Source organism: Mustelus asterias, chromosome 22, assembly GCF_964213995.1.
Source record: "Mustelus asterias chromosome 22, sMusAst1.hap1.1, whole genome shotgun sequence".
Lineage (NCBI taxonomy): Eukaryota > Metazoa > Chordata > Chondrichthyes > Carcharhiniformes > Triakidae > Mustelus > Mustelus asterias.
The window spans coordinates 75,963,420-75,987,133 of NC_135822.1; the positions used below are offsets into that span (position 1 = coordinate 75,963,420).

At 49.9% G+C, this 23,714-nt stretch overlaps 1 protein-coding gene across 3 annotated transcripts in view; it reads left to right on the forward strand.

Moving 5' to 3' along the window:
* The first annotated feature begins 14,813 nt into the window (after window positions 1-14,813).
* LOC144510205 (vinexin-like) overlaps window positions 14,814-23,714 on the forward strand; it is a 97,156-nt gene continuing 88,255 nt past the window's right edge. For 2 of the 3 annotated variants that reach the window (XM_078239696.1, XM_078239697.1), the window contains exon 1: window positions 14,815-14,983. The gene's annotated coding sequence lies outside the window, so the exon portion shown is untranslated. Of the gene's footprint in view, window positions 14,984-23,714 lie in introns of all 3 variants that reach the window. The other variant, XM_078239698.1, reaches the window with a different exon arrangement.

Below are 23,714 nucleotides of genomic sequence, written 5' to 3' on the forward strand. Positions count from 1 at the left end.
TGACCCTCTGACAGTGCAGCATTCCCTCAGTACTGACCCTCTGACAGTGCGGCACTCCTTCAGTACTGACCCTCTGAGTGCAGGACTCCCTCAGTACTGAACCTCTGACAGTGCAGCACTCCCTCAGTACTGACCCTCTGACAGTGCAGCACTCCCTCAGTACTGACCCACTGACAGAGTAGCACTCCCTCAGTACTGACCCTCTGACAGTGCAGCACTCCCTCAGTACTGACCCTCTGACAGTGCGGCACTCCCTCAGTACTGACCCTCTGACAGTGCGGCCCTCCCTCAGTACTGACCCTCTGACAGTGCGGCCCTCCCTCAGTACTGACCCTCTGACAGTGCGGCATTCCCTCAGTACTGACCCTCCGACAGTGCGGCCCTCCCTCAGTACTGACCCTCTGACAGTGCGGCACTTCCTTAGTACTGACCCTCTGACAGTGCGGCACTCCCTCAGTACTGACCCTCTGACAGTGCGGCACTCCCTCAGTACTGACCCTCTGACAGTGCAGCACTCCCTCAGTACTGACCCTCTGACAGTGCGGCACTCCCTCAGTACTGACCCTCTGACAGTGCGGCACTCCCTCAGTACTGACCCTCTGACAGTGCGGCACTCCCTCAGTACTGACCCTCTGACAGTGCGGCACTCCCTCAGTACTGACCCTCTGACAGTGCGGCACTCCCTCAGTACTGACCCTCTGACAGAGTAGCACTCCCTCAGCACTGACCCTCTGACAGTGCGGCACTCCCTCAGTACTGACCCTCTGACAGAGTAGCACTCCCTCAGCACTGACCCTCTGACAGTGCGGCACTCCCTCAGCACTGACCCTCTGACAGTGCGGCACTCCCTCAGCACTGACCTTCTGACAGTGCGGCACTCCCTCAGTACTGACCCTCTGACAGTGCGGCACTCCCTCAGTACTGACCCTCTGACAGTGCGGCACTCCCTCAGTACTGACCCTCTGACAGTGCGGCACTCCCTCAGTACTGACCCTCTGACAGTGCGGCACTCCCTCAGTACTGACCCTCTGACACTGCGGCACTCCCTCAGTGCTGACCCTCTGACAGTGCGGCACTCCCTCAGTACTGACCCTCTGACACTGCGGCACTCCCTCAGTACTGACCCTCTGACAGTGCGGCACTCTCTCAGTACTGACCCTCTGACACTGCGGCACTCCCTCAGTACTGACCCTCTGACAGTGCGGCACTCCCTCAGTACTGACCCTCTGACAGTGCAGCACTCCCTCAGTACTGACCCTCTGACAGTGCGGCACTCCCTCAGTACTGACCCTCTGACAGTGCGGCACTCCCTCAGTACTGACCCTCTGACAGTGCGGCACTCCCTCAGTACTGACCCTCTGACAGTGCGGCACTCCCTCAGCACTGACCCTCTGACAGTGCGGCACTCCCTCAGCACTGACCCTCTGACAGTGCGGCACTCCCTCAGCACTGACCCTCTGACAGTGCGGCACTCCCTCAGCACTGACCCTCTGACAGTGCAGCACTCCCTCAGTCCTGACCCTCTGACAGTGCAGCACTCCCTCAGTCCTGACCCTCTGACAGTGCAGCGCTCCCTCAGCACTGACCCTCTGACAGTGCGGCACTCCCTCAGTCCTGACCCTCTGACAGTGCAGCGCTCCCTCAGCACTGACCCTCTGACAGTGCAGCCCTCCCTCAGTACTGACCCTCTGACAGTGCGGCACTTCCTTAGTACTGACCCTCTGACAGTGCGGCACTCCCTCAGTACTGACCCTCTGACAGTGCGGCACTCCCTCAGTACTGACCCTCTGACAGTGCAGCACTCCCTCAGTACTGACCCTCTGACAGTGCGGCACTCCCTCAGTACTGACCCTCTGACAGTGCGGCACTCCCTCAGTACTGACCCTCTGACAGTGCGGCACTCCCTCAGTACTGACCCTCTGACAGTGCGGCACTCCCTCAGTACTGACCCTCTGACAGTGCGGCACTCCCTCAGTACTGACCCTCTGACAGTGCGGCACTCCCTCAGTACTGACCCTCTGACAGAGTAGCACTCCCTCAGCACTGACCCTCTGACAGTGCGGCACTCCCTCAGCACTGACCCTCTGACAGAGTAGCACTCCCTCAGCACTGACCCTCTGACAGTGCGGCACTCCCTCAGCACTGACCCTCTGACAGTGCGGCACTCCCTCAGCACTGACCTTCTGACAGTGCGGCACTCCCTCAGTACTGACCCTCTGACAGTGCGGCACTCCCTCAGTACTGACCCTCTGACAGTGCGGCACTCCCTCAGTACTGACCCTCTGACAGTGCGGCACTCCCTCAGTACTGACCCTCTGACAGTGCGGCACTCCCTCAGTACTGACCCTCTGACACTGCGGCACTCCCTCAGTGCTGACCCTCTGACAGTGCGGCACTCCCTCAGTACTGACCCTCTGACAGTGCGGCACTCCCTCAGTACTGACCCTCTGACAGTGCGGCACTCCCTCAGCACTGACCCTCTGACAGTGCGGCACTCCCTCAGCACTGACCCTCTGACAGTGCGGCACTCCCTCAGCACTGACCCTCTGACAGTGCGGCACTCCCTCAGCACTGACCCTCTGACAGTGCAGCACTCCCTCAGTCCTGACCCTCTGACAGTGCAGCACTCCCTCAGTCCTGACCCTCTGACAGTGCAGCGCTCCCTCAGCACTGACCCTCTGACAGTGCGCACTCCCTCAGTCCTGACCCTCTGACAGTGCAGCGCTCCCTCAGCACTGACCCTCTGACAGTGCGGCACTCCCTCAGTACTGACCCTCTGACAGTGCGGCACTCCCTCAGTCCTGACCCTCTGACAGTGCGGCACTCCCTCAGTCCTGACCCTCTGACAGTGCAGCGCTCCCTCAGCACTGACCCTCTGACAGTGCGGCACTCCCTCAGTACTGACCCTCTGACAGTGCGGCACTCCCTCAGTACTGACCCTCTGACAGTGCAGCGCTCCCTCAGCACTGACCCTCTGACAGTGCGGCACTCCCTCAGTACTGACCCTCTGACAGTGCGGCACTCCCTCAGTACTGACCCTCTGACAGTGCGGCACTCCCTCAGTACTGACCCTCTGACAGTGCAGCACTCCCTCAGTACTGACCCTCTGACAGTGCGGCACTCCCTCAGTCCTGACCCTCTGACAGTGCGGCACTCCCTCAGTCCTGACCCTCTGACAGTGCGGCACTCCCTCAGTCCTGACCCTCTGACAGTGCAGCGCTCCCTCAGCACTGACCCTCTGACAGTGCGGCACTCCCTCAGTACTGACCCTCTGACAGTGCGGCACTCCCTCAGTACTGACCCTCTGACAGTGCAGCGCTCCCTCAGCACTGACCCTCTGACAGTGCGGCACTCCCTCAGTACTGACCCTCTGACAGTGCGGCACTCCCTCAGTACTGACCCTCTGACAGTGCGGCACTCCCTCAGTACTGACCCTCTGACAGTGCAGCACTCCCTCAGTACTGACCCTCTGACAGTGCGGCACTCCCTCAGTCCTGACCCTCTGACAGTGCGGCACTCCCTCAGTCCTGACCCTCTGATAGTGCCACCGTGTGTATTTTGCATCTAGATTTCAAGTGTCTCCTGAATTGGTGACTTTCTGACTCCGAGTCCACAGTCCCACTCGCTGAACTGCAGACTGACATCATAAAAGGTGCACAACAGCCAGACAGTCATACACCTGGGCCCTTTTGCTGCTCACCCTCTGATCAGTCACTGTGTCTATAAAGTGTGTTCTCACCATTCTAATATATTACCAACACTAATAAATACACTGCAGGCAAATACAATCTGCCGGTCAGTGGTGATTGTGGGGCTGCTACGTTTACCTGTGGTCAGCTGAGTTAACAGAAACTCAATTGTTCTGAGTGAGTGACCCTCACACTGCTGAAAAAAACCATTAATCTCATCGAATATGACATTCCCTCTTTCCATCCCCCCACCACCCCCACCCACCCCCCCCCCACCCCCCCCCCCCCCCCCCCCCCATCCCCAACCTGCCTCGACCTGTCCGCAGCCTTTGACCTGGCTGAACTTGCATCCTCCTCCAATGCCTCTCCAGCCTCAACCAGCCAGGAATGCTATCTCCTCGTTCCATTCTCATCTATCTCGTCATAGCCACAGAACAATTCACAATGGATTCTCTTCCTGCTCCCGCACCATTACCTTGGCACAGTGGTTAGCACTGCTGCTTCACAGCTCCAGGGACCTGGGTTCGATTCCCAGCTTGGGTCACTGTCTGTGTGGAGTTTGCACATTCTCCCCGTGTCTGTGTGGGTTTCCTCCGGGTGCTCCGGTTTCCTCCCACACTCCAAAGATGTGCGGGTTAGGTTGATTGGCCATGATAAAATTGCCCCTTAGTGTCCTGGGATGTGTGGGTTCGAGGGATTAGCGGGTAAATATGTGGGGTTATGGGGATAGGGCCTGGGTGGGATTGTGGTCGATGCAGACTCGATGGGCCGAATGGCGGCCTCCCGCACTATAGGGATTCTCTGATTCTCTGGTCCCTTCCAGAGATCAGTTCATGTGCTCTGCTCTTTTATCTCCACATGCTTGCCTGTGGCATCTGAAAGCACAGCAATAGTTTCCGCATGGACGCTGACAACACACAGCTCTCCCTCACCGCCATCTGTCTGGACCCCTTCAAGTTCCTAGAAAAACTCACACTGATTATCTCCATCCAATGCTGAATGGGCAGAAATTTCCTTCAGTTAACAATTAGCGAGCCTGAAGTCCTGTTCTCGAGTTCCTGCTCCAAATTCCATTGGTGAGCTGCTGGCTTCATCGCTCTCCATTGGTGAGCTGCTGGCTTCATCCTTCTCCATTGGTGAGCTGGTAACTTCATCCCTCTCCATTGGTGAGCTGCTGGGTTCATCGCTCTCCACTGGTGAGCTGCTGGCTTCATCCCTCTCCATTGGTGAGCTTCCTGCTTCATCGCTGTCCATTGGTGAGCTTCCTGCTTCATCGCTGTCCATTGGTCAGCTGGTAGCTTCATCCCTCTCCATTGGTCAGCTGCTAGCTTCATCGCTCTCCATTGGTGAGCTGCTGGCTTCATCCCTCTCCATTGGTGAGCTTCCTGCTTCATCCCTCTCCATTGGTGAGCTGCTGGCTTCATCCTTCTCTATTGGTGAGCTGCTGGCTTCATCCCTCTCCATTGGTGAACTGGTGACTTCGTCCCTCTCCATTGGTGAGCTGGTGGCTTCATCCCTCTCCATTGGTGAGCTGGTAACTTCATCCCTCTCCATTGGTGAGCTGGTGGCTTCATCCCTCTCCATTGGTGAGCTGGTGGCTTCATCCCTCTCCATTGGTGAGCTGCTGGCCTCAACGCTCTCCATTGGTGAGCTGCTGGCTTCATCGCTCTCCATTGGTGAGCTGCTGGCCTCATCGCTCTCCATTGGTGAGCTGCTGGCCTCATCGCTCTCCATTGGTGAGCTGCTGGCTTCATTGCTCTCCATTGGTGAGCTGCTGGCCTCATCGCTCTCCATTGGTGAGCTGCTGGCTTCATCCTTCTCCCCGGCAGCAGTCTGAGGTTAAGACGATGCATCCTTGGTTTCACGTTTGGTCCCTCTCTTTGTATTCCTGCCATCATTCAGACCATCAATTCCATCTCTATAAAATCGCCCAGCTTCATCCTGTCTTACCGCCTTTGTTACTGAAACCTTCACCCATGCCTTAGTTGCCTCCAGACTCGGCTATTTCCGTACACTCCTGGCTGCAGTCCCACATTCTAACCTCGACCATCTCAGGGTCATCCAAAACGCTGCTGCCCTGTGTCTTCACTCTAAGTCCTGTCCCCAATTACCACTCTGCACACTGATCTACCGACTTGGTTCCCAGTCAGGCAATAACTTGAGTTATAATTCTCGACCTTTTCAAATCCCTCTGTAGCTTCACCACTCCCTTTCTCTGTAATCTCTCACAGCTGCACAACCCTCCAAGATATCTGCGTTCTTCCAACTGTGGCCTCTGGTCCCTGCCTATTTTTAACTCCCCCACCATTGGCAGCCATGACTTCAGCTGCCTGGGCCCCAAGCTCTGAAGTCCCTTCTCTCTGCCTCACTTTCCTCATTTAAGATATGCTATAAAAGTCCGTCTTTGAGCAAGCTTTTCTGACCCAATATCTATCTCCTGATGTGTCTCTGTGTTGTACTGTTCATGTCAAGTGCCTTTTGTTGGAGGGATTGAACGAATTGAGTCTGAGAATGCAGAGGGCTTCAACTAAGCGGTTTATCAAGCTTGTTCAACATGCATGAGGGAGTGCATTCAGCGATGAGTCAAGATTGCTTCTGAGCTACTCTGCCCCCCCGCAGGTTCTTTGAGTGTTCTTGTACCTTTTCACGTTACCCTGTTTATGTGTGAGGTTCTGATGAAATAAAGTCATAGAGGTTTACAACATGGAAACAGGCCATTCGGCCCAACTTGTCTATGCCGCCCTTTTTTTAAAACCCAATTGCCCAATTGTCCCAATTACCCGCATTTGGCCCATATCCCTCTATACCCATCGTACCCATGTAACTATCTAAATGCTTTTTAAAAGACAAAATTGTACCCACCTCTGCTACTACCTCTGGCAGTTTGTTCCAGACACTCACCACCCTCTGTGTGAAAAAATTGCCCCTCTGGACCCTTTTGTATCTCTCTCCTCTCACCTTAAACCTATGTCCTCTAGTTTTAGACTCCCCTACCTTTGGGAAAAAATATTGACTATCTAGCTGATCTATGCCTCTAATCATCATCTTGTTGCTCTAAGTTCTGCTTTTGTCGCATTGTGCTATCTCCATTGTCCTGTGTGATTTTATCTTTAAACTGTTCTCCTGTTCCTATCCTTTATTGATCATGTTAACATCACTGTAATATCAAATCATTACACATACTTTCTAATGTGTAAGTTTCAGCTGTGGATACCAATCACCGTAGTTATCCTGCTGCTTGGTTAGTTTCTCAAAGGTAAAGTGGATCTGATGCATTATCTCCTGACATCATGAGGTTATGGTCAATCGTATCATTATCATTGCTGCAATCTCTGAAGATTAACACCTGGCATGTGACTGTGTCAGTACTGTCTGTGAGATAGTTACTTGAAGTTTGACTCCCTCTGCCAGGCTGCCATTTTTTAACCCTTGCTGTCCCTTCCAATCTGGTTGCAGCCTCAGCTCCCTTTTTACCAACCACACCTTTGGACATTTCATTATACTAAAGGTGTTGTATCAGTTGTTGAATAAACTCTGGCTCGGGTCACTGTCTGTGCGGAGTCTGCACGTTCTCCCCGTGTCTGCTTGGGTTTCCTCCAGGTGCTCCGGTTTCCTCCCACAGTCTGAAAGACGTGCTGGTTAGGTGCATTGGCCATGCTAAATTCTCCCTCAGTGTACCCAAACAGGTGCCAGTGGCAACTGGGGGATTTTCACACTAACTTCATTGCAGTGTTAATGTGGGCCAACTTGTGACACTAATAAATAAACTTAAACTGTGATCCTTTTCAGTTACAGCTGTACACAATGCTATACAGCGATAACACCTTGACCCTGCTGAATAAACCCTGCGTCTACAGTTAGTGTCCACAGTTAAATCATTTGAAGCTGGAATATTGTTATGGGTGATTCCGTACAGCCAGCTCCCGTTCTGAAACAGTAGGTAGGAGGCATTGTCCAGGTGTCAGGAATGGGGATAGACAACTGGCTTCAGCTGGCTTGCTTTGGACAGAGTCTACAGGAGATCTGACTGAAGGACAGAAAGACTTGCATTTATCGAAACCAGAAGGAGGAGGAGGCCATTTGGCTCTTTGAGTCTGCTCCGCCATTCATTTTGATCCTGGCTGATCATCAAATTCAATATCCTGATTCCCCCCTTCCTCCCATATCCCTTGATCCCTTTAGCCCAAAGAGCTATATCTAATTTCTTCTTGAAATCACACAACATTTTGGGGTCAACTACATTCTGTGGGAGTGAATTCCACACATTCACCACCCTCTGGGTGAAGAAATTTCTCCTCGCCTCAGTTCTAAAAGGTTTATCCCCTTATCCTCAAACTCTGACCCCTAGTTCTGGATTCCCCCACCATTGGGGACATTCTTTCTGAATCTAACTCTGTTTTTATGAGATCCCCCCTCACTCTTCTGACGTCCTGCGAATATAATCCTAACCAAATTAGTCTCTCCTCATGTGACAGACCTGCCTTCCCAGGAATCAGCCTGGTAAACCTTCGCTGTACTCCCTCTATAGCAAGGACATCCTCGGACACCAAAACTGCACACAATACTCCAGGTGTGGCCTCACCAACGCCCTATACAATTGCAGCAAAATATGGCACCTTTGATGATGTCAGGAAACACTGTACGGCCAATCAAGTATTTTTTAACGTTCTATTGTAATGTGAGATAGGGAGCAGCCAATTTGTGCACAGCAAGATCCCGCTAACAGACGTGTGATGATGAGCGGATAAATTGCCTTGATAATGTTGGATGAGGGATAAATCTCACCCTGCTCTTTGACATAGTGCCACAGGATCTTTCATATTCACCCGAGAAGGCAGACAAGCCTCTGTTTCAACATCTCAACCAAAAGACAGCACCTCCTGCAGTGCAGCACTCCACCAGGGCTGCATTGGGTGTGTCAGACTTGCTGCAATTTGAACCAGTTACCAGTTGACGCTGAGAGTGATACCCACTGCATCCCATTTGCAGCTTTTATTGTTACTGAGTTGTGAGTATTGCACTGTGACTGCTGCCTTCAATCCAAGGTTTACAATTCTTGCCATCATGATTGAACTGAAGCCGTGTTAGGATGATGGAATCATTTTCTATTTTGCTCACTGATTCCACTTCCTGAATGGTTTTGCTTCACCCTGTCTATTAATAAACATACATCTCATTTTTGATTCCTTTCGATGGTAATTTTTTCCATTTCTGTCTGCCTCAGAATTCCTCCCGATTCCCTTCTGCTCCCAATTTCAACCCTTTACCTACTTATTCCCGAGTGACTGAAGCCTCAGGTTCCTTCCAAACTCCCTCCCTTTTCATTTCCCTGCTTTGTTCATTCAGATCTTGCTGTGCAGTGACATTGGATTTTATTGAATCATTCACCACCCTCCTCCAGCACCTCGCTACCAACCGGGAGGGTGGGACTGCACTGGCCTGCTTCCATTCTGAGCTACTTCATTATCGCCCGAGATTCATTCGCAATGACTTCTCTTCCTGATCACACACACTAACTCTGGTGTCTCCCAGGGATCAATCCTTGGCATTTTCCTATTTCTCATCTAAATATTACCCCTCAGCAACATTGAAAATCACAATTAGTTTTCACAAGGGTGCAGAAAACATTCTACCTCATTAACACCTCTGTAAACTCCTCCATAATTCTAAATTGCCATTCTGGTTAACCACTGTACTGAACATGTAGCAATCGCTTCCGATTAGATTTTGGGAATATTAAAGCCATTATCTTTGAACAACATTCCGAGCTACCAACTCATCCATTTTCTGGATAACTGTCTGACACTGAACCACACTGTTAGCAACCTCTTGGGCAAGGCATGAAGGGTGATTGTGAGGAAGAACCTTTCCACATGGAGTGAGTGGTGCCAAGCTGAGGCTTGCTGCCTGCGAGGGTTGTGGAAGCATAGATGATTGATTTTGAAATTGGGGTGAAGGGAGATAAAACTTAAGGGCTTTGGGGATAGGACAGGGAATGGGGACGGGACGGGGAATGGGGACGGGACGGGGAATGGGGACGGGGATAGGACGGGGAATGGGGACGGGGATAGGATGGAAAATGGGAATGGGGATAGGACGGGAAAGGGGAATGAGGATGGGATGGGGAATGGGGATAGGACGGGGGATGGGACACGGAATGGGAATAGGACGGGGAATGGGGATGGGACGGGGAATGGGGATAGGATGGGGAATGGGATAATTTAATTGGTAATACAGAGAGCTGAGATAGTTGGCAAATGACGACCTTTTGTGACTTCTATAAATAAAAATATTGGTGTCAGATTTAACCCCTGAGCTTATACATACAGTCAGTGCTGGAACATTCAGTCTTATTGAAAAGACATTGAGGACTGGAACACTTAGTCCTGTTAAACACACAGTCAGTGCTCAGACAGCCATAGGGGATATTTGTATACAGGCTACCCATGATGGGTTTACCCCCATGTCTGGATGAATGAAATGTATGTGAAGATGTGACCCCCACTAATGTTTACAGGGCTTTTACACGTGGAGCCTCTCACTCACTTCCTTTCGTAGTGACGTCTAGTTTACGCTTCATTCCTGGATCCACATCAACAGTCTGGATTCAATTTACAACCAACCGGCTTTCTCTGAAGAAAAAGCTCTTGTTTGAATTAAGGGTGGTTTATGTATTTGAGATTAACTATTTCCTGAGTGAGCCAGATAGCCAGACTGTTCTGTTTGATGGGTAAATGGGGTGCAGGGCATGGCACTGTACCTTAGGCTGCAGGAGGTCCCTGTCCAGTGGTGAACAGGTCTGTCCAGTGAAGGAATACGAGCGGGAGACCCCTATCCAGTATGGGTCCTATATACCAAACACCCAGAGGAGTCCTCTGTGCCGATGGAAGAATCATAGAATCCTACAGTGCAGAAGAGGCCCTTTGGCCCATCACTTCCACACCGACATCCGAGAAACACCTGAACTCCCATCTAATCCCATCTGCCAGCACTTGGCCCATAACCCTGAATGTTATGATGTGCCAAGTGCTCATCCAGATACTCTTTAAAGGATAAAAGCAAATTACTGTGGATGCTGGAATCTGAAACCAAAAGAGAAAATGCTGGAAAATCTCAGCAGGTCTGGCAGCATCTGTAAGGAGAGAAAAGGGCTGACGTTTTGAGTCCAGATGACCCTTTGTCAAACTGAAGGACTTCTTAAAGGATGTGAGGCATCCCGCCTCCACCACCCTCCCAGGCAGCGCATTCTAGACCGTCACCACCCTCTGGGTAAAAACGTTTTCCTCACACCCCCCCAAACCTCTGCCCCTCACCTTAAAATTATGTCCTCTTGTGACTGACCCTTCAACTAAAGAGAACAGCTACTCCTTATCCACTCTGTCCGTGTCCCTCATAATCTTGTACACCTCGATCAGGTTGCCCCTCAGTCTTCTCTGCTCCAGAGAAAACAACCCAAGCCTATCCAACCTCGCTTCATAACTGAAATGTTCTATCCCAGGCAGCATCCTGGTGAATCTCCTCTGAATCCCCTCCAATGTAATCACATCCTTCCTTTAATGTGGCGACCAGAACTGCGCAAACCGTTCAAGCTGTGGCCTCACCAAAGTTCTGTACAACTCCAACATGACCTCCCTGTTTTTGTATTGGGGGTAATGTATTGACGTGGATAGAGAACTGGTTGGCAGACAGGAAGCAGGGAGTGGGAATAAACGGGTCCTTTTCAGAGTGGCAGGCAGTGGCTAGTGGGGTACCACAGAGTTCAATGCTGGGACCCCAGCTATACACAATATATATTAATGATTTGGACGAAGGAATTGAATGCAATATCTCCAAATTTGCAGATGACACTAAGCTGGGTGGCAGTGTGTGCTGTGAGGAGGATGCTAAGAAGCTGTAGGGTGACTTGGACAGGTTGGCTGAGTGGGCAAATACTTGGCAATATAATGTGGATAAATGTGAGGTTATCCACTTTGGTGGCAAAAACAGGAAGGAAGATTATTATCTGAGTGGTGGCAGTTTAGGAAAAGGGGAAATCATAGAATCCTACAGTGCAGAAAGAGGCCATTCGGCCCATCGAGTCTGCACCAACCACAATCCCACCCAGGCCCTATCCCCACATATTTACCCACGAATCCCTCTAACCTATGCATCCCGGGACACTAAGGGCAATTTAGAATGGCCAATCAACCTAGCCCGCACATCTTGGGAAGTGCAACGTGACCTGGGTGTCATGGTGGAACAGTCGCTGAAGGTTGGCATGCAGGTACAGCAGGCGGTGAGAAAAGCTAAGGCATGCTGGCCTTCATAGCAAGAGGATTTGAGTATCGGAGTAAGGATGTTTTGCTGCAGTTATGATGTGGAGATGCCGGCGTTGGACTGGGGTAAACACAGTAAGAAGTCTAACAACACCAGGTTAAAGTTGGACTTTAACCTGGTGTTGTTAGACTTCTTATTGCTACAGTTATACAGGGCCTTGGTGAGGCCACACCTTGAGTATTGTATGCAGTTGAGGAAGGACATTTTTGCGACTGGGGGAGTCCAGCGAAGGTTCACCAGACTGATTCCTGGAATGGCAGGACTGACATATGAAGAGAGACTGGATCGACTGGGCTTGTACTCACTGGAATTCAGAAGAATGAGAGGGGATCTCATAGAAACATATAAAATCCTGATGGGACTGGACAGGCTGGATGCGGGAAGAATGTTCCTGATATTGGGGAAGTCCACAACTAGGAGTCACAGTGTAAGAATAAGGAGTAAGCCATTCAGGACTGAGATGAGGAAGAACTTCTTCACTCAGAGAGTTGTGAACCTGTGGAATTCTCTACCACAGAAAGCTGTTGGGGCCAGTTCGTTAGATATGTTCAAGGGGGAGCTGAACTTGACCCTTGTGGCTAAAGGGATCAAGGGGTACGGAGAGAAAGTGGGAGTGGGATACTGAAAGTGCATGATCAGCCATGATCATATTGAATGGTGGGGCAGGCTCAAAGGGCCGAATGGCCCAGCCCTGCACCTATTCTGTGGACAAACTCTCCAAGGTCCCTTTGTTTCACACAACTACACGTACTTTAGCAAGGCCTTTGACAAGGTACCACATGGTAGGTTGTTGCATAAGGTTAAATCTCACAAGATCCAGGGTGAGGTAGCCAATTGGATACAAAATTGGCTTGATGACAGAAGCCAGAGGGTGGTTGTAGAGGGATTGTTTTTCAAACTGGAGGCCTGTGACCAGTGGTGTGCCTCAGGGATCAGTGCAGGGCCCACTGTTATTTGTCATTTATATTAATGATTTGGATGAGGATATCGGAGGCATGGTTAGTAAGTTTGCAGATGACACCAAGATTGGTGACATAGTGGACAGTGAAGAAAGTTATCTCCAATTGCAGTGGGATCTTGATCAATTGGGCCAGTGGACTGACGAATGGCAGATGGAGTTTAATTTAGACAAATGCGAGGTGATGCATTTTGGAAGATTGAACCAGGGCAGGACTTACTCAGTTAATGGTAGGGCGTTGGGGAGAGTTACAGAACAAAGAGATCTAGGTGTACATGTTCATAGCTCCTTGAAAGTGGAGTCACAGATGGACAGAGTGGTGAAGAAGGCATTCAGCATGCTTGGTTTCATCAGTCAGAACATTGAATACAGGAGTTGGGACGTCTTGTTGAAGTTGTACAAGACATTGGTAAGGCCAGACTTGGAATACTGTGTGCAATTCTGGTCACCCTATTATAGAAAGAATATTATTAAACTAGAAAGAGTGCAGAAAAGATTTACTAGGATGCTACCAGGACTTGATGGATTGAGTTATAAGGAGAGGCTGGATAGACTAGGACTATTTTCTCTGGAGCGTAGGAGGCTGACGGGTGACCTTATAGAGGTATATAAAATAATGAGGGGCATAGACAAGGTAGATAGTCAATATCTTTTCCCGAAGGTAGGGGAGTCTAAAACTAGAGGGCATAGGTTTAAGGTGAGAGGGGAGAGATACAAAAGTGTCCAGAGGGGCAATTTCTTCACACAGAGGGTGGTGAGTGTCTGGAACAAGCTGCCAGAGGTAGTAGTAGAGGCGGGTATAATTTTATCTTTTAAAAAGCATTTAGATAGTTACATGGGTACGATGGGTATCGAGGGATATGAGCCAAATGCGGGCAATTGGGATTAGTTTAGGGGTTTTAAACAAAAAAGGGCGGCATGGACAAGTTGGGCCGAAGGGCCTGTTTCCATGCTGTAAACCTCTATGACTCTATGGCTCTAATAAGGGGCATAGATCAGCTAGATAGTCAATATCTTTTCCCAAAGGTAAGGGAGTCTAAAACTAGAGGGCATAGGTTTAAGGTGAAAGGGGAGAGATATAAAAGTGTCCAGAGGGGCAATTTTTTCACACAGAGGGTGGTGAGTGTCTGGAACAAGCTGCCAGAGGTAGTAGTAGAGGCGGGTACAATTTTATATTTTAAAAAGCATTTAGACAGTTACATGGGTAAGATGGGAATAGAGCGGTATGGGCCAAACGCAGGCAATTGGGACTAGCTTAATGGTTAAAAACTGGGCGGCATGGACAAGTTGGGCTGAAGGGCCTGTTTCCATGCTGTAAACCTCTATGACTCGAACTAATGTCATGCCGTTCATTGAATACTTCCGTGTCAAATTATTCCTTCCAAAGTGTATTACCTCATACTTTTCAGGGTTAAATTCCATCTGCCACTTATCTGCCCATCTGATCATCCCATCTATACCTTCTGGTAGCCCAAGAGGTTAGTGTGAGTTTAAATTTGAAGCTTTCTTGATCCCTTTTTGCAAATGGGGAATGAAGTCCAGTGAAGTTTTGCTCTCTCGGGGAGCTGATGCCCTCTCTGGTGCAGACCCAGTGCTGACTCCCACGGTGAATGGAGCTCTTCATTCAGTCCAAAGAGCCTGGCCGAACCCTGAGCTCAGTCGCCAGGCCGCAGAGCCAGGACAATCTGAAATAGTAGCCCCTGTCTGCAGGGCTCAGAGAGGCAGAGAGTGAGTTAATGTCCAGCTCATTGCCCTGAACATGGGCCAGATTGTATGCAAATAACTCCCTGAGACTCTGTGCCTGCTCTCACTGGTTGCTGCGATGGGATGTGTTTTACACACTCACGCTCACTCACACGCAAACGCACACACTCACTAACCTTCATAAGTAACAGGAAATAGCTCCAGTCAAAACCTGAACTTGAGAAGAGGACTTTAGACCAGCTGGTGACGCGAGAGAGGGAGAGTCACACAGTCCCCAAGTGCAGAGCTGCTCGTCTGAAACATAGCCAAGTCAACAGTAAGTTCATTTTCAAATTGAATTCGTATCCAGAGGAAATGTCTTTCTGCTTTTCACAGCTGGTTTGTGACAGACTGTATTTGTCAAGAGTCAGTTCTGTGCTGCTTCCAATGGCTTTGTGTGGATATAGTGAACAAACTGTGTCTGACCAGATATCAAGTTGCAATGAAGTACTGAGTGTCAGAGTATCTGAAAGTGTGTCAGTGTGCTTTTCAGTCTGTGCCTTACATGTCAGTCTCACCTGTCAGTGTGTGTTTGTCTGTGTCTCACTATCAGTGTGTCTCAGTCTGTGTCTCACTGTCAGTGTCTGTTTGTCTCTGTCTCACTGTCAGTGTGTGTCAGTCTGTGTCTCACTGTCAGTGTGTGTTTGTCTCTGTCTCACTGTCAGTGTGTCTCAGTCTGTGTCTCACTGTCAGTGTGTGTTTGTCTCTGTCTCACTGTCAGTGTGTGTTTGTCTCTGTCTCACTGTCAGTATGTGTCAGTCTGTCTCACTGTCAGTGTCTGTTTGTCTCTGTCTCACTGTCAGTCTGTGTCTTACTGTCAGTACATCTGAAAGTGTGCCACTGTATATCTCACAGTGGGTGTATGCATTTTAGTCTGTTTATACAGATGTGTGTAAGGATATGTGTGGGCCAGTTTGTATATGTACATATGTGCTGTGGATGTATATCTATGTGCATCTGATTTTGTGTGTGCATAAACAGGTCTGCTTCTGTGTGCACTGTTTGTGCAATCATGTTCACACACTTCTGTGTTTTTTAATATATTTTTTATTGAAGATTCTTCTTTTTTTTTTACAAACATAACATACTCTCAGAGGTGGGTCCAGTATAGCAAGATCATTCTTAAACAAATACAAGTAGGAAGAGGGGAGAAAAACAGTTCAGTTGTTTTGGATTACTCATTAAGTCCAGCACCTCCCATCATACAAGTAACGAAAGGATATATCGAAGGATGGAATATCAGGATAACAGGATACAGCCACTATTGGCTAGCGGTATAACCAAGTTCACAGGATAATGGTGACAGAAGTTATGGAAAGCAAATCTTTATTGTACCCATTCCCATTGCTTATTTAACCACAAATAATACAGGATATTAGCGTTGGTAAGAGGTGGTTAAAGCACCATGGATTTTCACCTCACACTTGGGTGCACACCAAAGAAGGCTTCCTCCATCCCAGCCACAGTGGAGGCACCAACAATACAATACAGCGTCTCTTCCCAGGATATATAGTCTGTCTGTACCATAGCAGGAGTTGAGCAAGGATTCTATAACCCCAAGACAACTGAAATAATAGGTGAGTCCTTAAGCTCTTGGGGATTTTCCTCGCCCACTGTGACGATACATGGGGCACCACCCATTACCTTCATATTAAACCACTTGCTCACCTCCCTGCAATGGTGCTACCCATTTGACCACAATTATAATGAAGGCTATGGCACAATAGAATCGCTGCAACGCAGGAGACCATTCGGCCCATCGAGTCTGCATTGACTCTCTGAAAGAACATCTTACCCAGGCCCCCGCCCTATCCCTGTAACCCCACACATTTAACATGGTCAATCCACCTAACCTGCACATCTTTGGACTGTGGGAGGAAACCGGAGCACCCGGAGGAAACCCATGCAGACACGGGGAGAATGTGCAAACTCCACGCAGGCAGTGACCCGAGGCTGGAGTTGAACCTGGGTCCCTGACACTGAGACACTGCTCACCACTGTGCCACCGTGCTGCCTTACTGTGCTCAGTTACACCCTCATCAATATGAACAAAGCACAGTACAAGATCAACACAGGGATATCGTAACACCGGGTACAGTCCAGTATTAACCAATCCTGATATTCGCAGTGTAACAGGAAACAGGCCGCTAACACGTCTGTGCTCATATATCACACAACTTTGTCAGAATAAAAGACAATATAAAGGAGTCAGAGTATAATCTCAAGGGAACAAAGGTCAGATTTAATGATGAACTGCAGGATAATATAACCATCCAAGGAGCTGGAACAGGCCAAAGCCATGACAGGATCATTGAGCAAGATCCTGAGTTTCACCAGAGCCATTGCCCTCGTGCAATGTCATGTCCCAAAGCCCTGAAAAAGAGAATCCTAGGGCCCGCCGGGCGGTGATACACATGGTGATCACATCCGACCGCCTCCAGCCCTTCACGAAGAAGGACAAGATAATGTATGAGCAGTGGTCGGAGTCTTTGACCGACCCCCAGGTCTCAAAGATCAGATACAGTGTGCTCCATCGAACTCAAAACACTCAGTCTTCAAATCGCGATTGTGAAAGCATGGCAGCCAGTTCCCAAATTCAGCCGGGAATTCATCCCCAGCTCCCAATCCGGGCTCCTCCTACGGTCCCATCTCCCTGAATCAACCAGGAAATTTGACATTCCATGCAGCAGGATTTCCAAGGATTCTCTCCTTGCCTTCATCCATTCTCTTTAGGATATCTCTCAGTTCGCCAATGTGAACAGCAATGTCTTGGGGAGCCCAGACTGCTGTCCACCACTTCATTCACAATGGCAGCCATCACCTCGATGCCTATAGCATCGCCAAAGCGTAGGCACCAGTGAAACCAGCACCGTCAACTGTCTCCAACCACCTCAATCAGACAAGCATTTTCTTCACTCAACTCCCTGTCACCGAAACTTAGCTCACATCACATGACCCCGCTCCTTTGTTTTTAGTTGTGTATATGTTTGTGTGCATGTTGATGGTATGTGCAGGTGTGTACTTGTGCATGTGTATGCCTGTTTGTGTGCTTATATCAGTCTGAGTTTGTGCATGTGTGTAATGTTTGTGTATGTTTAACTATCCATGTATTAGTCACATGCTTGAGTTTGTGTGTGTCTGCATAAGTGGACGTTCACATGTACATATGTCTGTATGTATGTATGTGCAATGGGATTGTGCGTGTGCATGAAAGCAAAACACTGCGGATGCTGGAATCTGAAACAACAACAGAAAATGCTGAAAAATCTCAGCAGGTCTGACAGCATCTGTGGAGAGAGAATAGAGCCAACGTTTCGAGTCTAGCTGATCCTTCGTCAGAGCTGAGTGCACATGTATATCTGTGCATGCTTGTACATTCACTGGTATGTGTCCCTGCTTTTGTCTGCATTTATGTACGTTCTTGCGTGTGGTTTGTGTGTGATTAAGTAAATGTTCATGTTCATTAGAATGCCTCCATGTATGTGTAAGGTTTTGCATATGTTCTCATGTTTGCATGTTTTTATTTGCATTTGTGCATATATGTTGCATGTTTGTGTGTGTTGCATGTTTGTGCGTGTTGCATGTTTGTGTATGATGCATTTTTGTGCATGTTGCATGTTTGTGCGTGTTGCATGTTCGTGCGTGTTGCATGTTTGTGCGTGTTGCATGTTTGTATGTGTTGCATGTTTGTGTGTGTTGCATGTTTGTGCGTGTTGCATGTTTGTGCGTGTTGCATGTTTGTGTGTGTATGTATTCCCCAAATTGTCCATTTCACTCCATCCTGTTTTCTGACCTTGTCATTGGCTGTGATTGGTGGTGAGAGGTTGGAGGTGGCCCACCATAATCTTCTCACGTGCAATGAGGGTGGGGAGGACGGGTGCGGGGGCAGGGGTGTGGTAGGGGTGCGGAGGGATGTAGGGTGGGGAGGGGTGTAGGGGTGGGGAGGGGGTAGGGATGCAGAGCGGGGTGGGGAGGGGGTAGGGGTGCGGAGGGGTGCAAGGTGGGGAGGAGGTAGGTGTGGGGAGGGGGGTGAGGGTGGGGAGGGGGTACGGGTGCGGAGGGGGGTGAGGGTGGGGCGGGGTGTAGGGTGGGGAGGAGGGTAGAGGGGTCGGGAGGGGGTGGGGTGTGAAGCGGGGTAGGGTGCGGAGGGGGGTAGGTGTGGGGAGGGGGTTGAGGGTGGGGAGGGGGTAGAGGTGCGGAGGGGGTAGGGGTGCGGAGGGGGGTAGAGGGGTCGGGAGGGGGTGGGGTGTGAAACGGGGTAGGGTGCGGAGGGGGGTAGGTGTGGGGAGGGGGGTGAGGGTGGGGAGGGGTGTAGGGTGGGGAGGGGGTAGGAGTGCGGAGGGGGGTGAGGGTGGGGAGGGGTGTAGGGTGGGGAGGGGGTAGGGGTGCGGAGGGGGGTGAGGGTGGGGAGGGGTGTAGGGTGGGGAGGGGGGTGAGGGCGGGGAGGGGGTAGGGGTGCGGAGGGGGGTGAGGGTGGGGAGGGGGTAGGGGTGCGGAGGGGGTAGGGGTGTGGAGGGGGGTAGAGGGGTCAGGAGGGGGTGGGGTGTGAAACGGGGTAGGGTGCGGAGGGGGGTGAGGGTGGGGAGGGGTGTAGGGTGGGGAGGGGGTAGGGGTGCGGAGGGGGGTGAGGGTGGGGAGGGGGTAGGGGTGCGGAGGGGGGTGAGGGTGGGGAGGGGGGTGAGGGTGGGGAGGGGCATCCTGGACAATGGGGAAAGAGAAAGCAGCAGTGGAATAATTCTGAAGTGGATTTGTAAACTGGGTTGAAGCTGAATCGGCAGCTGTTGGTAAAGAGGTTTTATTGGAGTGATTTGCAGGTGGGTGAAACTGACAGAATCCAAATTAAACTGATGGCCTTTGAAGAATGAACAAACCACACTGCCAGAATGTGGAGGCTTTGGAGAGAATGCAGAAAAGGTTTACCAGGATGTTGCCTGGTATGAAGGGTATTAGCTATGAGGAGAATCATAGAGTCAGAGAGGTTTACAGCATGGAAACAGGCCCTTCGGCCCAACTTGTCCATGCCACCCTTCTTTTTAAACCCCTAAGCTAATCCCAATTGCCCGCATTTGGCCCATATCCCTCTATACCCATCGTACCCATGTAACTGTCTAAATGCTTTTTAAAAGTTAAATTTGTACCCACCTCTACTACTACCTCTGGCAGCTTGTTACAGACACTCAGCACCCTGTGTGTGAAAAAATTGCCCCTCTGGACACTTTTGAATAAACTGGGATTGTTCTCCCTGGAAGGACAGAGGCTGAGGGACGACCTGATAGAAGTTTATAAAGTTATGAGGGGTGTGGATAGGGTGAACAGTTGGAAGCTTTTTCCCAGGGCAGAAATGACAATTACAAGGGGGCACAAGTTCAAGATAAGGGGGGGAAGGTTCAGTGGAGATGTGCGGGGGAAGTTCTTTACACAGAGGGTGGTGGGGCCTGGAATGCACTGCCAAGTGAGGTGGATGAGGCAGTTATGTTAGCCACATTTAAGACTTATCTCGACAGGCATATGAACAAACAGGGAATAGAGGGATATCAGCGGTTGGTTTGGATAGGACAACGTGACCGGTGCAGGGTTGGAAGGCCGAAGGGCCTGTTCCTGTGCTATACTGCTGAATGCTTGTGCTACCAAATAAACCTGGACTTTAACCTAGTGAGACTACTTACTGTGCCTACCCCAGTCCTATGCCAGCATCTCCACATCATGTGCTGTACTGTTCTTTGTTCTTTTGTTCTTTGTTCTTTTTCCACTGCCTTTCACAATGGGCTAACACCCCAGAGCCATCGAGAGACAATTAAGTACTTGGAAACTGTTATGATGCAGAAAAATGACAGCCAATTTACACAGAGTACAATTCCAGATACAGCAATGTGATAAAGGCCAGATAATCTGTTCTAATCATGGTGCTGGAGGGTGAAATGTTGGCCAAGACACCAGGGAGCATTCCCCTGCTGCTGTATATCATAATGCCATGGGGTATTTAACATTTACTGCAGAGAGAAGCTGGGGCATTGGTCCGACGTCTCACCCAACAAGTAACATCTCTGAAAGTGAGAATTCCCTCAGCACCGACCCTCTGACAGTGCGGTGCTCCCTCAATCCCTCCCCTCTGACAGTGCGGTGCTCCATCAGTACCAACGGTACAAGTGTACGCGTTATGTGCTCATTTTCCAGTGGTATTTGAACCCACAGCTTTCCAGCTGTAGAGTACACTGAGCCATGACTGATGTCCTATTGGATATGACATCCTGAACACAGCACTGGCTCGGACAGCAGAGAGCCTGCTCTGTCCAACCTGTTCCAGAAAAGGATTTTGTTCTCTCAAGTTGGGCTTTGACAGTTTCTCCCCAACCCCCTTGCTCATCCAGCCACCTTCATCGAACACCTGATCATGGATATTGGACCTTGTAGAGGGGCAACACGTCAGAAGTCCAAAGCTGTCTTCACCGGTGTGAATCAGGAGCAGGAGAATCCCTGTTCATTCCTCATCACTGACCCAGAGCCACCTCCATGCAAGCGTCTTTCCCTGTCCTGCTCACTGACCCCATACATCATCACACACTCACAACTCTCCCTCCCTCCCCATCCACTAAATGTACCATCCACCTCCATCCCTACTCCACTCCCTCCATACTGCTGTATCCTCCTACCATCATAGAATCATAGAATCCCTACAGTGCAGAAGGAGGCCATTCGGCCCATCGAGCCTGTACCGACAACAGTCCCACCCAGCCCCTATCCCCGTAACCCCACGTATTTACTCTACTAATCCCCCTAATCTACACATCTTGGGACACTAAGGGACAATTTAGCATGGTCAATCAATCTAACCAGCACATCTTTGGACTGTGGGAGGAAACCGGCACATCCGCAGGAAACCCACGCAGACACGGGGAGAACGTGCAAACTCCACACATACAGTCACCCGAGGCTGGGATTGAACCCGGGTCCCTGGCACTGTGAGGCAGCAGTGCTAACCACTGTACCACCGTGCCGCTCTGGGTCCCTGGCGCTGTGAGGCACCAGTGAATAGAATAGAATAGAATCCCTACAGTACAGAAAGAGGCCATTCGGCCCATCGAGTCTGCACCGACCACAATCCCACCCTGGCCCTACCCCCATATCCCTACATATTTTACCCACTAATCCCTCTAACCTACGCATCTCAGATCACTAAGGGGCAATTTTTAGCATGGCCAATCAACCTAACCCGCACATCTTTGGACTGTGGGAGGAAACCGGAGCACCCGGAGGAAACCCACGCAGGCACGAGGAGAATGTGCAAACTCCACACAGACAGTGACCCAAGCCAGGAATCGAACCCAGGTCCCTGGAGCTGTGAAGCCGCAGTGCTAACCACTGTGCTACCGTGCCGCCCATGCTTGCCACTGTGCCGCCATGATTGATGTCACATATACATTTAGTGCAGTGAGGCCTGAGTAACGATTAAACCCGTTGATATTTCTTTAAGGAGCCTCAGCATGCAGCTCACGTGAGCCTTGCTCAATAAAGCCAATTATGCAGCAACAGACTAACCATGAATTACATTCCTGCCCTTTGCTGGATGCTCCCTCTCGTTACTACCCCCACCAACAATAGCAGTGCGAGGGATTGAGGGGCTAAGTGCATGAGGAACTCCCTTATTCTCAATCCCACTCATAGCTATGGCTCTCTTCAACAAAAGAGGACTTGAAACTTTGTAAAGTTTGACTGGAGTTGTTGCCAGGAACAGCCCAGAGGCTGTACAGGAACTGAGAGTGAGTCACTGATCCCTCGAGCTACACAGCAGCACAACATTGAGTGGACACACACATCCCAGTAAACTGGCAGGCTCTGCTTTAACCCTTAACTAACATGGGTAGAGAAAGTGTTTGGCAGCAAGTTACCGCCTGGAATTTAATTGGGGGAGAGTGGGTAGAAGGTTGGGGAGTTTGGAAAGTTCTGGTTTGGGGAGGGAGGTGGGCGGTGGGGAGCAGTTTAAATACAGATTAACAAATTCCTGGAGTGAGTTACAGACTGGAATCTAATCGAGGAATTAGGGTGGTTTATATTGAGAATAACAGGTACCAGTTGGTAGTACAGAACTTGAGCATTGCTGAAAAAAGGGACATGTCACAGTGTTTCATCTTACACTCATCAGGATACTTGGCAAGGAGAAAACGTCAGTTTATACTGTATGAGAAGAGAGTGCTGATTGGTTGGCAAGAAGACTATCGCTGGCAGAGGTATTGCCAGGTAGAATGCACCAGGTGATTGACAGTTAACTGTCAAGCATCAATCAGCTTAACGGCAGCATCCAGTTGGTGGCGCAGAATGTGAAACAGCTAACTTCATCGGCTGCTCAAATTATTGCAATATTTTGCTCTTCTAGGGGTAGCCTGAGGTAGACTGGGCACTTTTCAGACTGTTCTTTTCAGACAGAAAGAACATGTGTACACATTGTGCCTTCTTCAGATTAACAAAATAAGTGACAGTCATTCACTGACACATTTCTCAAAGCACTGCCTTCACCAACCAGAGTGGTTTAAATTTCAAACAATCCCTGCCAATAAACTGTCAGTCACCTAGTGTGTTCTCCATGGCAACACCTCTTTTGGAAATCCAAGTATACACATCTACAGGTTCCCCTTTAACAAATTGTCAAAACCTTCATGAGGTATTAGCTGCGTAGTGGGCAATGGTATGGTGATAAGTCAATAGGTTGATTAGTTATCTAGTTTATGACAAGAGATCATTGTTGTGTCCTGAGGGCTGAGGACATTTTTTGGTTAATTGTGTACAATAGCCGGACCTAAGTTAGCAATCAAATTGCTGTTATCACATTTCCGGGTTGATCCACCTGCCAATAGGTTTCTGGATTGTAGGCAGCAAACTGACTGTGTCAGATACAATGACCAAGACCCATCACATGCTCATCGCAAGGCTGTAGCTACAACCCCACCCAAGAAACTTAAGCAAATACTCTAGACAGATACAGTGGGGCAGGACGGTAGCACAGTGGTTAGCAC